The 12,010-nt window shown below is 47.7% G+C and overlaps 1 long non-coding RNA gene across 1 annotated transcript; it reads left to right on the top strand.

Moving 5' to 3' along the window:
• The first annotated feature begins 9,727 nt into the window (after positions 1-9,727).
• LOC119281928 lies at positions 9,728-12,004 on the top strand. Its single transcript, XR_005138579.1, has 3 exons — positions 9,728-9,809; positions 10,834-10,903; positions 11,455-12,004. It is a non-coding gene; the product is annotated as an uncharacterized LOC119281928 (long non-coding RNA).
• The last annotated feature ends 6 nt before the right edge of the window (positions 12,005-12,010 follow it).

Raw genomic sequence — 12,010 nt, 5'->3', positions numbered from 1 at the left:
CTTTCTTCTTAACAAAGAGGACGGGGCAAGCCCAAGGAGAAGAACTAGGACGGATGAAACCCTTTTGCAAGGACTCATCAAGTTGTTTCTTAAGCTCGGCTAGTTCTAAGGGTGCCATCTTGTAAGGTCTCCGGGAGATTGGAGCTGTTCCTGGGATAAGATCTATGACAAACTCTACATCTCTGTCAGGTGGAACACCTGGCAGTTCCTCTGGAAAGACATCCGGAAAGTCACGGACTACCGGAATATCTTCAAGGTCTGGAAGAGGGCTGGCATTAAGAGAATAGAGCTGACGCTTTGCAACTCTAGTGGAGACGGTGACTATCTTGCCAGATGGGTGTGTAAGTTGAACAGATCTTGTGTAACAATCAATCTTGGCATGATGAGCTGTCATCCAGTCCATACCCAAAATGATGTTAATATCTGAAGACTTGAGGGCTACAAGTGATGCAAGGAATACAAGTCTGTCAACAAGGATTTCGTTACCATGGCTTACACTAGAGGTTTGCCATTTGGATCCAGGAGTTTGGATGACTAGCGGAGTTGGCATTCCACAAAATGATAGGTTGTGCAAGTTAGCATAGCTTTCAGAAATGAAGGAGTGAGATGCTCCAGTATCAAATAGAACTGATGCTGGGTGACAATTGACAAGGAGTGTGCCAAGAACGACATCTGGATCATCATGAGCGTCTTTAGCTGAGACGTGATGCACACGTCCACGTTCAGTGGGGGCTGACTTGACACTGATCATCTTGCGTGATGGCTTAATACAGCCAACAGTCTTCTCGGGCTGGGGTGGAGCATAACTAGTCTGAGAGCAATCACGTGCATAGTGTCCTGGCTTCCCGCATGTGAAGCAAGTCCCTGAGGTTGGACGGGGACCCGCACTGACAAACGGTCTACCAGTAGGCCTGGGTGGAACATACGACTGAGCTGGAGGAGGCACCACATGAGATGACCTCGGTGTATAACCGGAAGGAAGAGCGGAGTTTGGAACCCAAATCCGGCGTTTCTGGGAACTAGAGCCAGAGGGAGATCCCAAGTCACGGGTGTGCTTACGAGACTCCTCGTAAGTGAGTTGAGCTGTCTCTGCATTGATGGCCTTGTTCACAAGGGCTTGGAATGTATCACAATGATGCAGGTGGAGATCACGACGCAACTTGGGGTTGAGACCCTTCCGGAACCTAGCTTGCTTCTTGGTGTCCGTGGACACTTCTTCTGTGGCATAGCGGGCAAGGTTCTCGAACTCTCTGCTATAAGCATCAACAGCCATCTTACTCTGGGTGAAACTACAGAACTCTTCTCTCTTGCGATCAAGGAGGGCCTTAGGAATGTGATGCTCGCGAAAAGCCTCAGTGAAATCCTTCCAGGTAGGAATCTGGCCGGCTGGAAGCAAAGTCTCATAGTTCTGCCACCAAAGACTAGCAGGACCTTCCAGGTGGTATGTGGCATAGGTGACCTTGTCATCTTCAGCTACGCTCGCGGAACGCAGCTTATGAGTGATGCTACGGAGCCAGTCATCTGCATCGAGTGGCTCGATGGAATGATGAAAGGTAGGTGGGTGCAAACGAATGAAGTCATGAATGGTAGCAGACTTATTGGACTGGCGTGCGGTGTTCTCCTCGATACGTGCCAACAAACGGTTAGACTCACGCTTGTTCCTCTCCATTTCTAACATGAACTCTGTCAACAAAGGCTGGCCGGGAGGATCCTCATCCCTACCATCTCCGTGGTTCTGGCTATGAGCAACGCAACTTTGCTTAGCTGATGACATCCTGAGAAACGAAACCAACGACGGAATCAGCATTAACTATAGAATGTAGAATGTAGGACAAGGAATTAGTATCTCTCGAACTCCTAGGGAAATTTCGGCAGCATAACGACAGTAAAATGCTCAGAATGAGACATCCTACTAAAAATGGGGTGGTAACATACTCATCAGTATTACTCAAAGTTCTGAGATCATACTAAGCAGACTACACCGGAATGCTCAAAGCTGGGATATGACTCTGATCAACCAATCCTATGGAACTACGGAGTAGTAACACGTGATCCTGATAGACGGAAGAGAAGCCTAGTTCCTTAACCCCGGAGGAAGATAGGAGGACTCAGATCAGAAGGCCATGAGGTAAAGGAGTAAAAGAGCCTTACGTTCCTTCCCACAATCAATTCCCTTACATAACTAAAGAATTTCTAGACTCAACTTCGACCAGTATGGCTTGGTAAACCTACAGGCAGTTAGGCTCTGATACCAAAACTGTCAGGACCCCGACTCAATGCCACATCGATCTAGCATGTAACACCTCATATCACTTTGCGGCCTCACGCACGGTATTCCCACGGGTGTCGCCTTACCTTAGCCCGGGACCGTTTGCGCCTTTTGGCACACGTATATGACAGTGTCGCTAGCATCCATATGATAAGGAGCCCGGGCTGACATGGCTAGTCGTAAACCCAAAGTGGCACAGACTTACAGGGACAGGCATCCATGACCCAGCATCGAACGTGTCGGTCATCAGCGAGTGAATCCAGGCTGTAGCACTGGGCTAGCAGGACTCCGGTGAACCGGGCTGTAGCGGGCTAGCAGGACTCCGGTATTCATCGCGTGACATTTCCCCGAAGGGACAGACACAGGATCGAAGAAGGACACATGCCGGCCTGCCTAAGTGTTCCGGAGCAGTAGCAAGCTACCAGGGCTCGGTGGAAGCACTAGGAGACATTTCCCGGTAAGAGAGGCTACTAAGAATAAACAACTAGGTAGTCAGATCCCACACATAACAATACACATTACACGTACGCATAACATGCAAGTATGTGTTGTACAACATGGCATCACAGCATAACTCAACAATCATATAGAATAAGGCTCAGAAGAGCCATCACAGCTTTAATACAAACAGGGGTCACATGACCCAACAGTCAGAGCAATCAAGCAACAAGCGGAAGCATTACATGTCTGGGTACAGACATCTATAAATGAAAAAGGCTGAAGAGCCTGACTATCTACAACATCCGATCAAGATCGTAGCTGAGGTACTAGCTACTAGTCGAAGTCCACGAGAACACTAGTAAGACCGAAATCTCCGCTGCAAAAACATAAATAAAGCAACATGAGTACAAAGGTACTCAGCAAGACTTACATCAGATCCTATCGTACATGCATTTGTATCAAGAGGGTAATGTGGGGTTTAGTTGCAGCAAGCCAGCTTTGACTCTGTGGCTATCCTGTTCTACGACTACCAGAAACTCTTGAGGTGAAACAACGTACACGAGTCCACTAATCACCACACAATACACTACTATGGATTCATCCCCGTCTTCCTACGAGAAGGCCATCCATAGCACTCACACTTGTCTTGAGCATTTTATAGTATCCACTTCAAGTTGTCTATGTACCATGTAAGCATCCAAGAAGTCCATAACCGCGGACCCGGCTATTCGAATAGATCATGTTAACCCTGCAGGGGTGTACTTCTTCACACATGCTCTCGCCACTTACCGCCATGTACACGTCATGTATCTCGGCAACCTTCAAGCGGAAGCCTGGCGAGGGTGTCGGCCACGACCTGACTAACCACACAAGACTCTAGCCCAGGTTTATCGCCTATTCGGGTTCCATCCGCAAGGAGATCCGGCCGGGGTGTCGCTCACGGCCCCAAACGATGTGAGCAGGGTTCCCGAGCCCACCAACCGGGTGCCACTCGGTACACCGTGCCACGTGTGCCTAGTCTGTCCCAAGCCCACCCTGCCGGGTGCCACTTGGTAGAAAAATAGCACTACCTACAAACACCAGAAACTAATTGCGACTCCTGGACAGAGACCAAGTTGGTTAATAAGTCGAGAGGGGTCGAGTTACCGGAACCCAATGTGTGGTAGTATCGAGTCATTGGACAACATACACAGAACTCAGTGCTTAAGGACGGTTCCAGTGAGACAACCCACCATGTACTCCTACATGGCCTCTCACCGCTACCTTTACCAAATCGTGTTCACACACTTCACTCTCAGCATCAGAACATATCGTAACACTCCAATTCATTCCCAATGAACCAGACCTGACACAACTCTAAGCAATAGCAGGCATAGCATGGTAGGAACACAACAATGGCTTCAATCAACTCCTACACATGCTAGTGGGTTTCAACTATTTACTGTGGCAATGACAGGTCATGCAGAGGAATGGGTTCAACTACCGCAGCACAAAGTAGCAGATGAATCGTTGTTGTCCTAATGCAATAACTGAGAGCAGGAGCGAGGGAGTAGGGTTTTATCGAAATGAACAAGGGGGGTTTGCTTGCCTGGTAAAACAACAAGGGAGGCACTGCTTCACGGACAGGTACTCTGGAACGTCTCCGGAGCAGGACCTATCGAGAAGGAACGGTGCCGGCAATCAATACACAATCATATGCAACAATATGATGCATGAACATGGCATGTAGATGTGATGCTGTTTGAGCTAATGCATCTAGTAAACATTTGGTTTGAAGTCCATTTGAACCAAAGGTTCAAATGCATTTCTAAATTAAGTCTCTTATATATGCCCTAATGTGTTTTCCCATATTCAGCATGTATAAGTTGGTTTTTCATGCATGAAACTAGTACAGATGGAAAGGTTGCATTTTTCTGATAATTTTTCATATATAAATTATTTTAATCTGAGCTACGGTTGAATTGTTATGAATTTTTGAAGTTTAAAACATTTTCTGGATTTTCTGAATTATTTTTAATTCCAGAAAATATATAATTGCGTCAGCATGACGTCATCACTACATCAGCGGGTCAACGCGGCTGTCCAGGTCAAATCTGATGTGTGGGACCCACACGTCAGTGACAGGGGGGTTAACAGGGGTTAATTTAGTTTAATTAAAAGGTTAGGGGGGGTCGGGCCCACTGGTCAGTGTTAGTGGCTAGTTAGGTTTGGTTTATTTTTTTTAATTAGAATTAGCAGGGCCTGGCCCCACTAGTCAGCGACCCTGGGGGGTCAAACCCGGTCAACTCGCCGGCGTTTAGCCGCCAGCGAGGCCCGAGACGGCGGAACGCCGCGGGAATCACCCACAGGGCTCCGTTCGAGGCGTGTTTAGGCTCTTCGAAGAGCTGGCGATGCGGCGCGTCGAGCAGTGCCCTCGACCAGAGCTGGGGTGGCCGAGAACGACGTCGGCGACCACGCTTTGCGGCCGCCGGAGTTCGGCTGTGTTCGGGGACGCGGCTGCAGCGTGCAAATGCGCGAACTAAAGCGCTAGCGGGGCACTACGAGGTGCGGCGAGAGTGCTAGGTGCACGAGCGTGGCCAAAGGGTCGCCGGAGCAACGCCGGCGACAAGCTCGAGCGGAGGCGAGCTTCGGCCATGGCGGGACTGAGGCCTAGACGGCGTAATCGCGAGGAGGAGGAGAGGGGTTCGAAGCAGAGGCTCACGGGGAGGTCGATGGGCTGGTCAGCTTGCTCGGGGAAGGCCGGAGCAGAACAGGGCGGCGAAGACGATCTCGGACGGCCGAGGTTGAAGACGAGGACGGTGGCGACGATGGAGGCCGTCCGGAGGTTCGTGGCTCGACGAGGAGGTGGAGGGGGTTGTGGCGGAGCTCGTGGACTCCACTGAGGGGCGAGGGGACGGCGGGGAGCGCGTCGGTGGTGGGCTGCGGCGGCGGCAGCGCTTCGGGCGCGGGGAGAGGGAGATGTCCAGGGGAGGAGGGAGAGCGAGAGGGAGGGGAAAAAGACCGGGGCGGCGCGTGGCGTCGATCCAAGCATCCAGACGAGGAGGGGAGAGGCAGGCAGGGAGGGAGGTGGCGTGGCCGGGCGCGTGGCCGCGGCCGGCTGTGGCGCGGGCACGCACCTGCTTGGGCGAGGGGGAGAAGACGACAGAGGAGCTGGCGGGCTGGGCCGCCTCCTGGCTGGGCCGGCCTGCTGCTGCTGGGCTGCGCAGGGGAGAGCCCCAGGTAAGCACAGGTGAGGTTTTCCTGTTTATTTCCCTTTTTCTATTTTTTTCTGACATTTGTCTGGTTTAATAAAAATACTAAACCATTTTATTTGCTTATGCCAATTTTTGCAGGAGCTAGATATATTATTCCAGAGCTCTTTTATAAATGGCATAATTTTTGGACCATATTTCATATATATAGAAATATATTTCCAATGCAAATATTTATTGAATTAATCCAAATGGCCAAAATAAATATCCATGAGCTCCTAAAAATATTGTTTTGATTTTTATCTCTGTCCAATATTTTTTTGAGGGCATCATGAGCATTTTCTTGGACCCTTTTGGAGAAATTTTTATTTGGGTCATTTTTTAAAAAAAAGTTTCTGAGGGTTCCACCAATCCTCATTTCAAATTTAAATGAAATTTAAATATGATGCACAAATAGCTAGCTAGTCTAAGTCATACCAGACTAGGGATGTGACATGCACCCTGATACGTCTCCGTCATATCTATAATTTTTGATTGTTCCATGCCAATATTATTCACTTTCATATACTTTTTGGCAATTTTTTATATTATTTTTGGGACTAACATATTGATCCAGTGCCCAGTGCCAGTTCCTATCTGTTGCATGTTTTTTGTTTCGCAGAAACCCAATATCAAACGGAGTCCAAACGGGATAAAAACGGACGGAGATTTTTTTGGAATATTTATGATTTTTGGGAAGTAAAATCAACGCGAAACGGTGTCCGAGGTGGTCACGAGGTAGGGGGGTGTGCCCTAACCCCCCAGGCGCGCCCCTGACCCTCGTGGTCCACCCATAAGGAGGTTGACGCTCTTCTTTTGGCGCAAGAAAGATAATTTTATGAGAAAGATCTGGGCGAAAGATTCACCCCAATCGGAGTTACGGATCTCCAGATATAAAGAAAACGGTGAAGGGGTAGAATCAGAGAACGCAGAAACAGAGAGATAGATCCAATCTCGGAGGGGCTCTCGCCCCTCCCAAGCCATGGGAGCCAAGGACCAGAGGGGAAACCCTTCTCCCATCTAGGGAGGAGGTCAAGGAAAAAGAAGAAGAAGGGGGGCTCTCTCCCCCCTTGCTTCCGGTGGCGCCGGAACGCTGCCGGGGGCCATCATCATCACTGTGATCTTCACCAACAACTTCACCGCCTTCATCACCAACTCTTCCTCCCTCTATGCAGCGGTGTAACCTCTCTCTTACCCGCTGTAATCTCTTAAACATGGTGTTCAACGCTATATATTATTTCCCAATGATGTATGGCTATCTTATGATGTTTGAGTAGATCTGTTTTGTCCTATGGGTTAATTGATGATCGTGATTGGTTTGAGTTGCATGTTTTATTATTGGTGCTGTCCTATGGTGCTCTCCGTGTCGCGCAAGCGTGAGGGATCCCCGCTATAGGGTTTGCAATATGTTTATGATTTGCTTATAGTGGGTTGCGTGAGTGACTGAAACACAAACCCGAGTAAGTAGGTTGTTTGCGTATGGGATAAAAGGGGACTTGATGCTTTAATGCTATGGTTGGGTTTACCTTAATGAATCTTTAGTAGTTGCGGACGCTTGCTAGAGTTCCAATCATATGTGCATATGATCCAAGTAGAGAAAGTATGTTAGCTTATGCCTCTCCTTCAAATAGAATTGCAGTAGTGATTACCGGTCTAGTTATCGATTGCCTTGGACAAATAACTTTCTCGTAACAAAAAGCTCTCTACTAATACTTACTTTATTGCTTCTTTATCTAAACAACCCCTAGCTTTTATTTACGTGTTCTTTACCTTCTTGCAAACCTATCGAAAAACACCTACAAAGTACTTCTAGTTTCATACTTGTTCTAGGTAAAGCGAACGTCAAGCGTGCGTAGAGTTGTATCGGTGGTCGATAGAACTTGAGAGAATATTTATTCTACCTTTAGCTCCTCGTTGGGTTCGACACTCTTACTTATTGAAAGAGGCTACAACTATCCCTATACTTGTGGGTTATCACACCCTTCATTGCATCAGGTCTCGTTTCTCGTACAGGTGGTGTGATCCTTGTCTTAGCAGACCACCGAATACGGCGTCTAGCTGAGATGAGGCATCAACCACGCCCCTCCATAATGTTACCTTTCTTCGGCCCCGCGGCATGATCCTTGTTTTGGCAGACCACCGAATACGGCGTTTGGCCAAGACGAGGCATCCACCACGCCCCTCTAAGATGTTACCTTCCACGGTCTCATGAGGCGGAGCCTTTGTCTTCACAGACCGTCGTAACCTCGGCGTCTAGTCGATACGAGGCACCAACCACATCGGCAATGCCGATGCGAGCGACGGTTAGTTTTACACCGACACCGGTCTCCACAAAAGAATACTCCCACGAGGCAACCCATTGCTTACCCCGACGAAGCTGCTACATCGTCAAGAAGTCCGAGCCAAACAGGATCCATGCTACCCCAATACCGACTACATCAACGCTGTCAAGACTGACGAAGCGCGACGGCGAGGGCGGACGTGGCTAGCACAAAACCATGTTTTGAGCGACACGTGCACCGACGAGGACACGGGCTTTGCCGCTGCCCACACCCTACACACACCATCATCATCATGCATGGAGAACATGAAGCGAGGTCGACAAAGATGACCACACGGCTTAATCGGAGGTATCTCGTGGAGCAACCCGCGGGAGTAATTAACCGGGAGCCTTTCGAGGACCCGGGAACCAGAGACCGCAATCGCTACAGTCAGGCTGGCCGCGCTAGTAGGCCACAGAGCGCAATTTTTGTTACGGGATCTTGTAATTTTGTTTACCCGATGAGATTAATGAAATACTTGTTTCCCGTACCACTTTTCTTTGTGTACTACGATACACTGGCATGCCCGCATTTTTCTTTTCCCTGGCGCATGAGAGAAATCCATACTCCTCCTCTTCCCTTCTCACGGAGCGCGTTATAAAATTTTTCTTGTGTCAAACACAAATCCTTGAAGTACAGAATGTGCTCCATTTCCACTTCCCTCTCCATTTTCTCCTGGATATTGATCATCCTCATCATCTAAGCATCTTCATCGGCTTAATCTGACAAATCGAAGAACTCTTTTAAAATTATTTCGTCAAAATCCATGCCTTGATAATCCTCATTCGACGAACCGTTCGAATCCATCGTTTTTGCCTACAAAAGAATAAAAAAACTGCTCGAACAATTTGTCGAACACATATAGAGGGCAAGGTGTAATCCGAGAAGAGCGAGACGTACCGCGGCGGCATCTAGAGCGGCGGGACATAGTGGACGCGTCCGTCCCTCAACATATCCACCTAATATATGAGCTGGATATGGGGAGCGCCGGTCAGCTCGAGTCTATATGGTAGATTTGAACATTCTTTGTTACAATTTTGTGACCGGACGTCTGCCTGAATGTATAAGTGCATTTGAGAAGCCCAACTGTAGATCTAGCTGTAGATGCTCTAAGTTGGTCCTAAATGTGACAATCTAACACAATCTCTGTATCTCTAATCGTTGCATCAATGCACTAAGATGCAAGCTTTGCATTTCTAGTCTAGAGGAAAAAACTCGACTGATGTTTCATTCCGTATCGTGGCCTGAAGGTACTGCAGAACTAATAAAGGTTAGAACAAGGTGCTCTCTGCATAATATCGGTAGATGCATGATCGCACTTTCTTTTTTGAGATCCTAGACGAGTCGTCCTCTGATTGGAGGATCGTCCACCATAACCCCCCGCTCCCGCAGAGACAGAACCCAAAGGTTCACCTTCTCTTGCGCCCTCCCCGCCGCGACGCCGCCCTCCCCGCCGCCGCGCCGCCCGTTCCCCCTCGTGCCGCCCCTTCCCCCTTCCGGCGCGGGAGATCCGGTTCCTATGGCTGCCCGCGCTTCACGGCTAGCGAGGTGAGCGTGGATTCTGATCGTACTACGTGTATGCATTTCGCTACCGTATTTAAAACCCTAGCGTGATGTCGCCGTTCCTCGCCATCGCCGCCGCCGGCCGCTGACGGCCAGTAGCGCTCCCCTCGTAGATCCGCTCGCCTTGGTGTCAGGTCATAATTGATCTGTAAGCTATGGATCCATGTTTTGTAGATGAATTGTTGGAAGAATTGGGCAGATCAGATGCCTTATTGGGGAACAAGTATGAACTAGGGTTCGTATATCAGCCATGAGAGGCAGTTTGGAATTCTAGAATGATAGATGCTTTTCCAGCCACATCCGGGCTGTGTTCTAGGCTTTACTGCCAACAGTGAAACTTGAAAGTAAAAGAAACTATTGACGGTAATAACGGTAAACTAGATCTGACGGTGGTGACTAGTCGATGACGATGGAGCCTGAGTGAGCCGTCGGATCTGCCAAAGTGGTATTGTCTGGAGCGCTACACACACCTATGCATGAATATATCGACAGTGTTAACTGAATGTGTAGCTTGACATGCCTGACACTCGGGTCACACTGTTCATGCGATGTGCTATTTTGCTGCCATTTATTAAGTCGGTAAGATCATTGTGTCAGATCCTATGCTCATGTGAACCTGAAGCTACTGTCGTCTGGCCTTACCGTTTTGTCAGTTATCGAACAGTTATCCTCGCTTTGCTCAGACAGCTAAGATGAACGCGAAGCCCATTTACTGTTCAGTTTTACCTGTTGTTACTGCTACCGTTTCATTTGTCAATAATTAGTCCAGGCTTTATAAGCATGTGCTGTTGGCTGGCTTAGCCATTGATGAACCATTTCCTGCAAGGAACAATAACAATATATCTATGCAAAGCCCGGCCAAAAAGCAGCAACAATCCTTATATGCAAGCCAGGCTCTTGTTATTTTCCACTCCCTATTATACTTCTGCGGCTACTATTATTTTCCCTTCCTGTTTAGCCTTTGTCTTTGTAATTGTGAGTTAACATCGTATTGATTTATTATTTTCAGGGTTGGCGCTTGTGGACTGCTTAGCTGGAACACCCCCCCGTCTCCTACTCAAAACATCATTCATTCAAAGGTAGGTTGGTTACTTGTTTTACAAACATACTGTGCCACCTATTTATTCTATCATTCATCTCTAGGTGCAAATATAATTCCTAAAATAGCTACTCTGCTAGTAAATGCTGGAGTCAAAAAGTTTTTATATGAGGGTCTCATTTGAATTGTTACCTTTGATCGAGATGTTGCAGAAAATGTCGTTGATTTCCTGCTGCCCCACTTCCTAACATATTAGTAAACCTACCTAAGAGATCGTCTTGTCCACTTCTGCCTGCTTGAGAATGAAGATTCTCAAGTACATTATTTTATTGAGCCAAATAAATTTATGCTTATGGAGGAATGTTGTTGCCTGAATTGCTTCAGAATGCTTATGGAGTAGTTTGCAAAAACTAAGGGCTTTATATTATGAAACAGAGGTGGTATTTATTTTCTTTATGCTACAGTTTTCATTTAATAAGATAAATATCTTTAGTTACTGAAATATCTTTGGAATTCAATAGCTATGTCTTGTTAAATCTTATACAACAGTGTCACCATCTTACTTATCATGTGATGAATCCTTATGTGCAGGAGCGTTGGCTGATGAGGAAGCCATGTTTGTTTAGAAATCCTACTTAGTCTATTCAGGGTGGCGATGACAGATCCAATCTTCTGTGGAATGGTCTAGCTTTTGCAGTAGCATCAATATCAGCATTGCTCTTGTCACAGGAGCGAGTCAGCGCTGCTGATGAACCACCCAGAGAGATCACTGCAGAGGATATTGCTGCTTGGATCAGGGAACTGCCTGATGATGAAGAGGACCAGTTCATCAAAAGACAGCAATTTGATGCATGGGTGAAGCAGTGCAACAAGGAATACTCCAGTGAGTCTGCAAAAGAGTATAGGTACCATCTATTCAAAGGAAGATCGTCCTATCTAGAGCTCTGCAGTAAAGTCAAAGATGAGGCCTTTAGAAGACAAATGACAATGGCGGCAGATCTTACTGAGGACTAGTTTATTTTTATGACCCGTCTTCCGCCTGACAGCGTTGATTGGCGAGCGCTAGGTGCAGTAACCAGTGTAAGAGACCAGTTAGCCTGTGGATCTTGCTGGGCCATTGCACCTGTTGAAGCAACTGAAGCTTTGC

Source organism: Triticum dicoccoides, chromosome 3B (assembly GCF_002162155.2).
Source record: "Triticum dicoccoides isolate Atlit2015 ecotype Zavitan chromosome 3B, WEW_v2.0, whole genome shotgun sequence".
Taxonomy (NCBI): domain Eukaryota; kingdom Viridiplantae; phylum Streptophyta; class Magnoliopsida; order Poales; family Poaceae; genus Triticum; species Triticum dicoccoides.
Note: the sequence above shows the minus strand (reverse complement) of the source record. Positions and strands in the feature narration are given on the sequence as shown.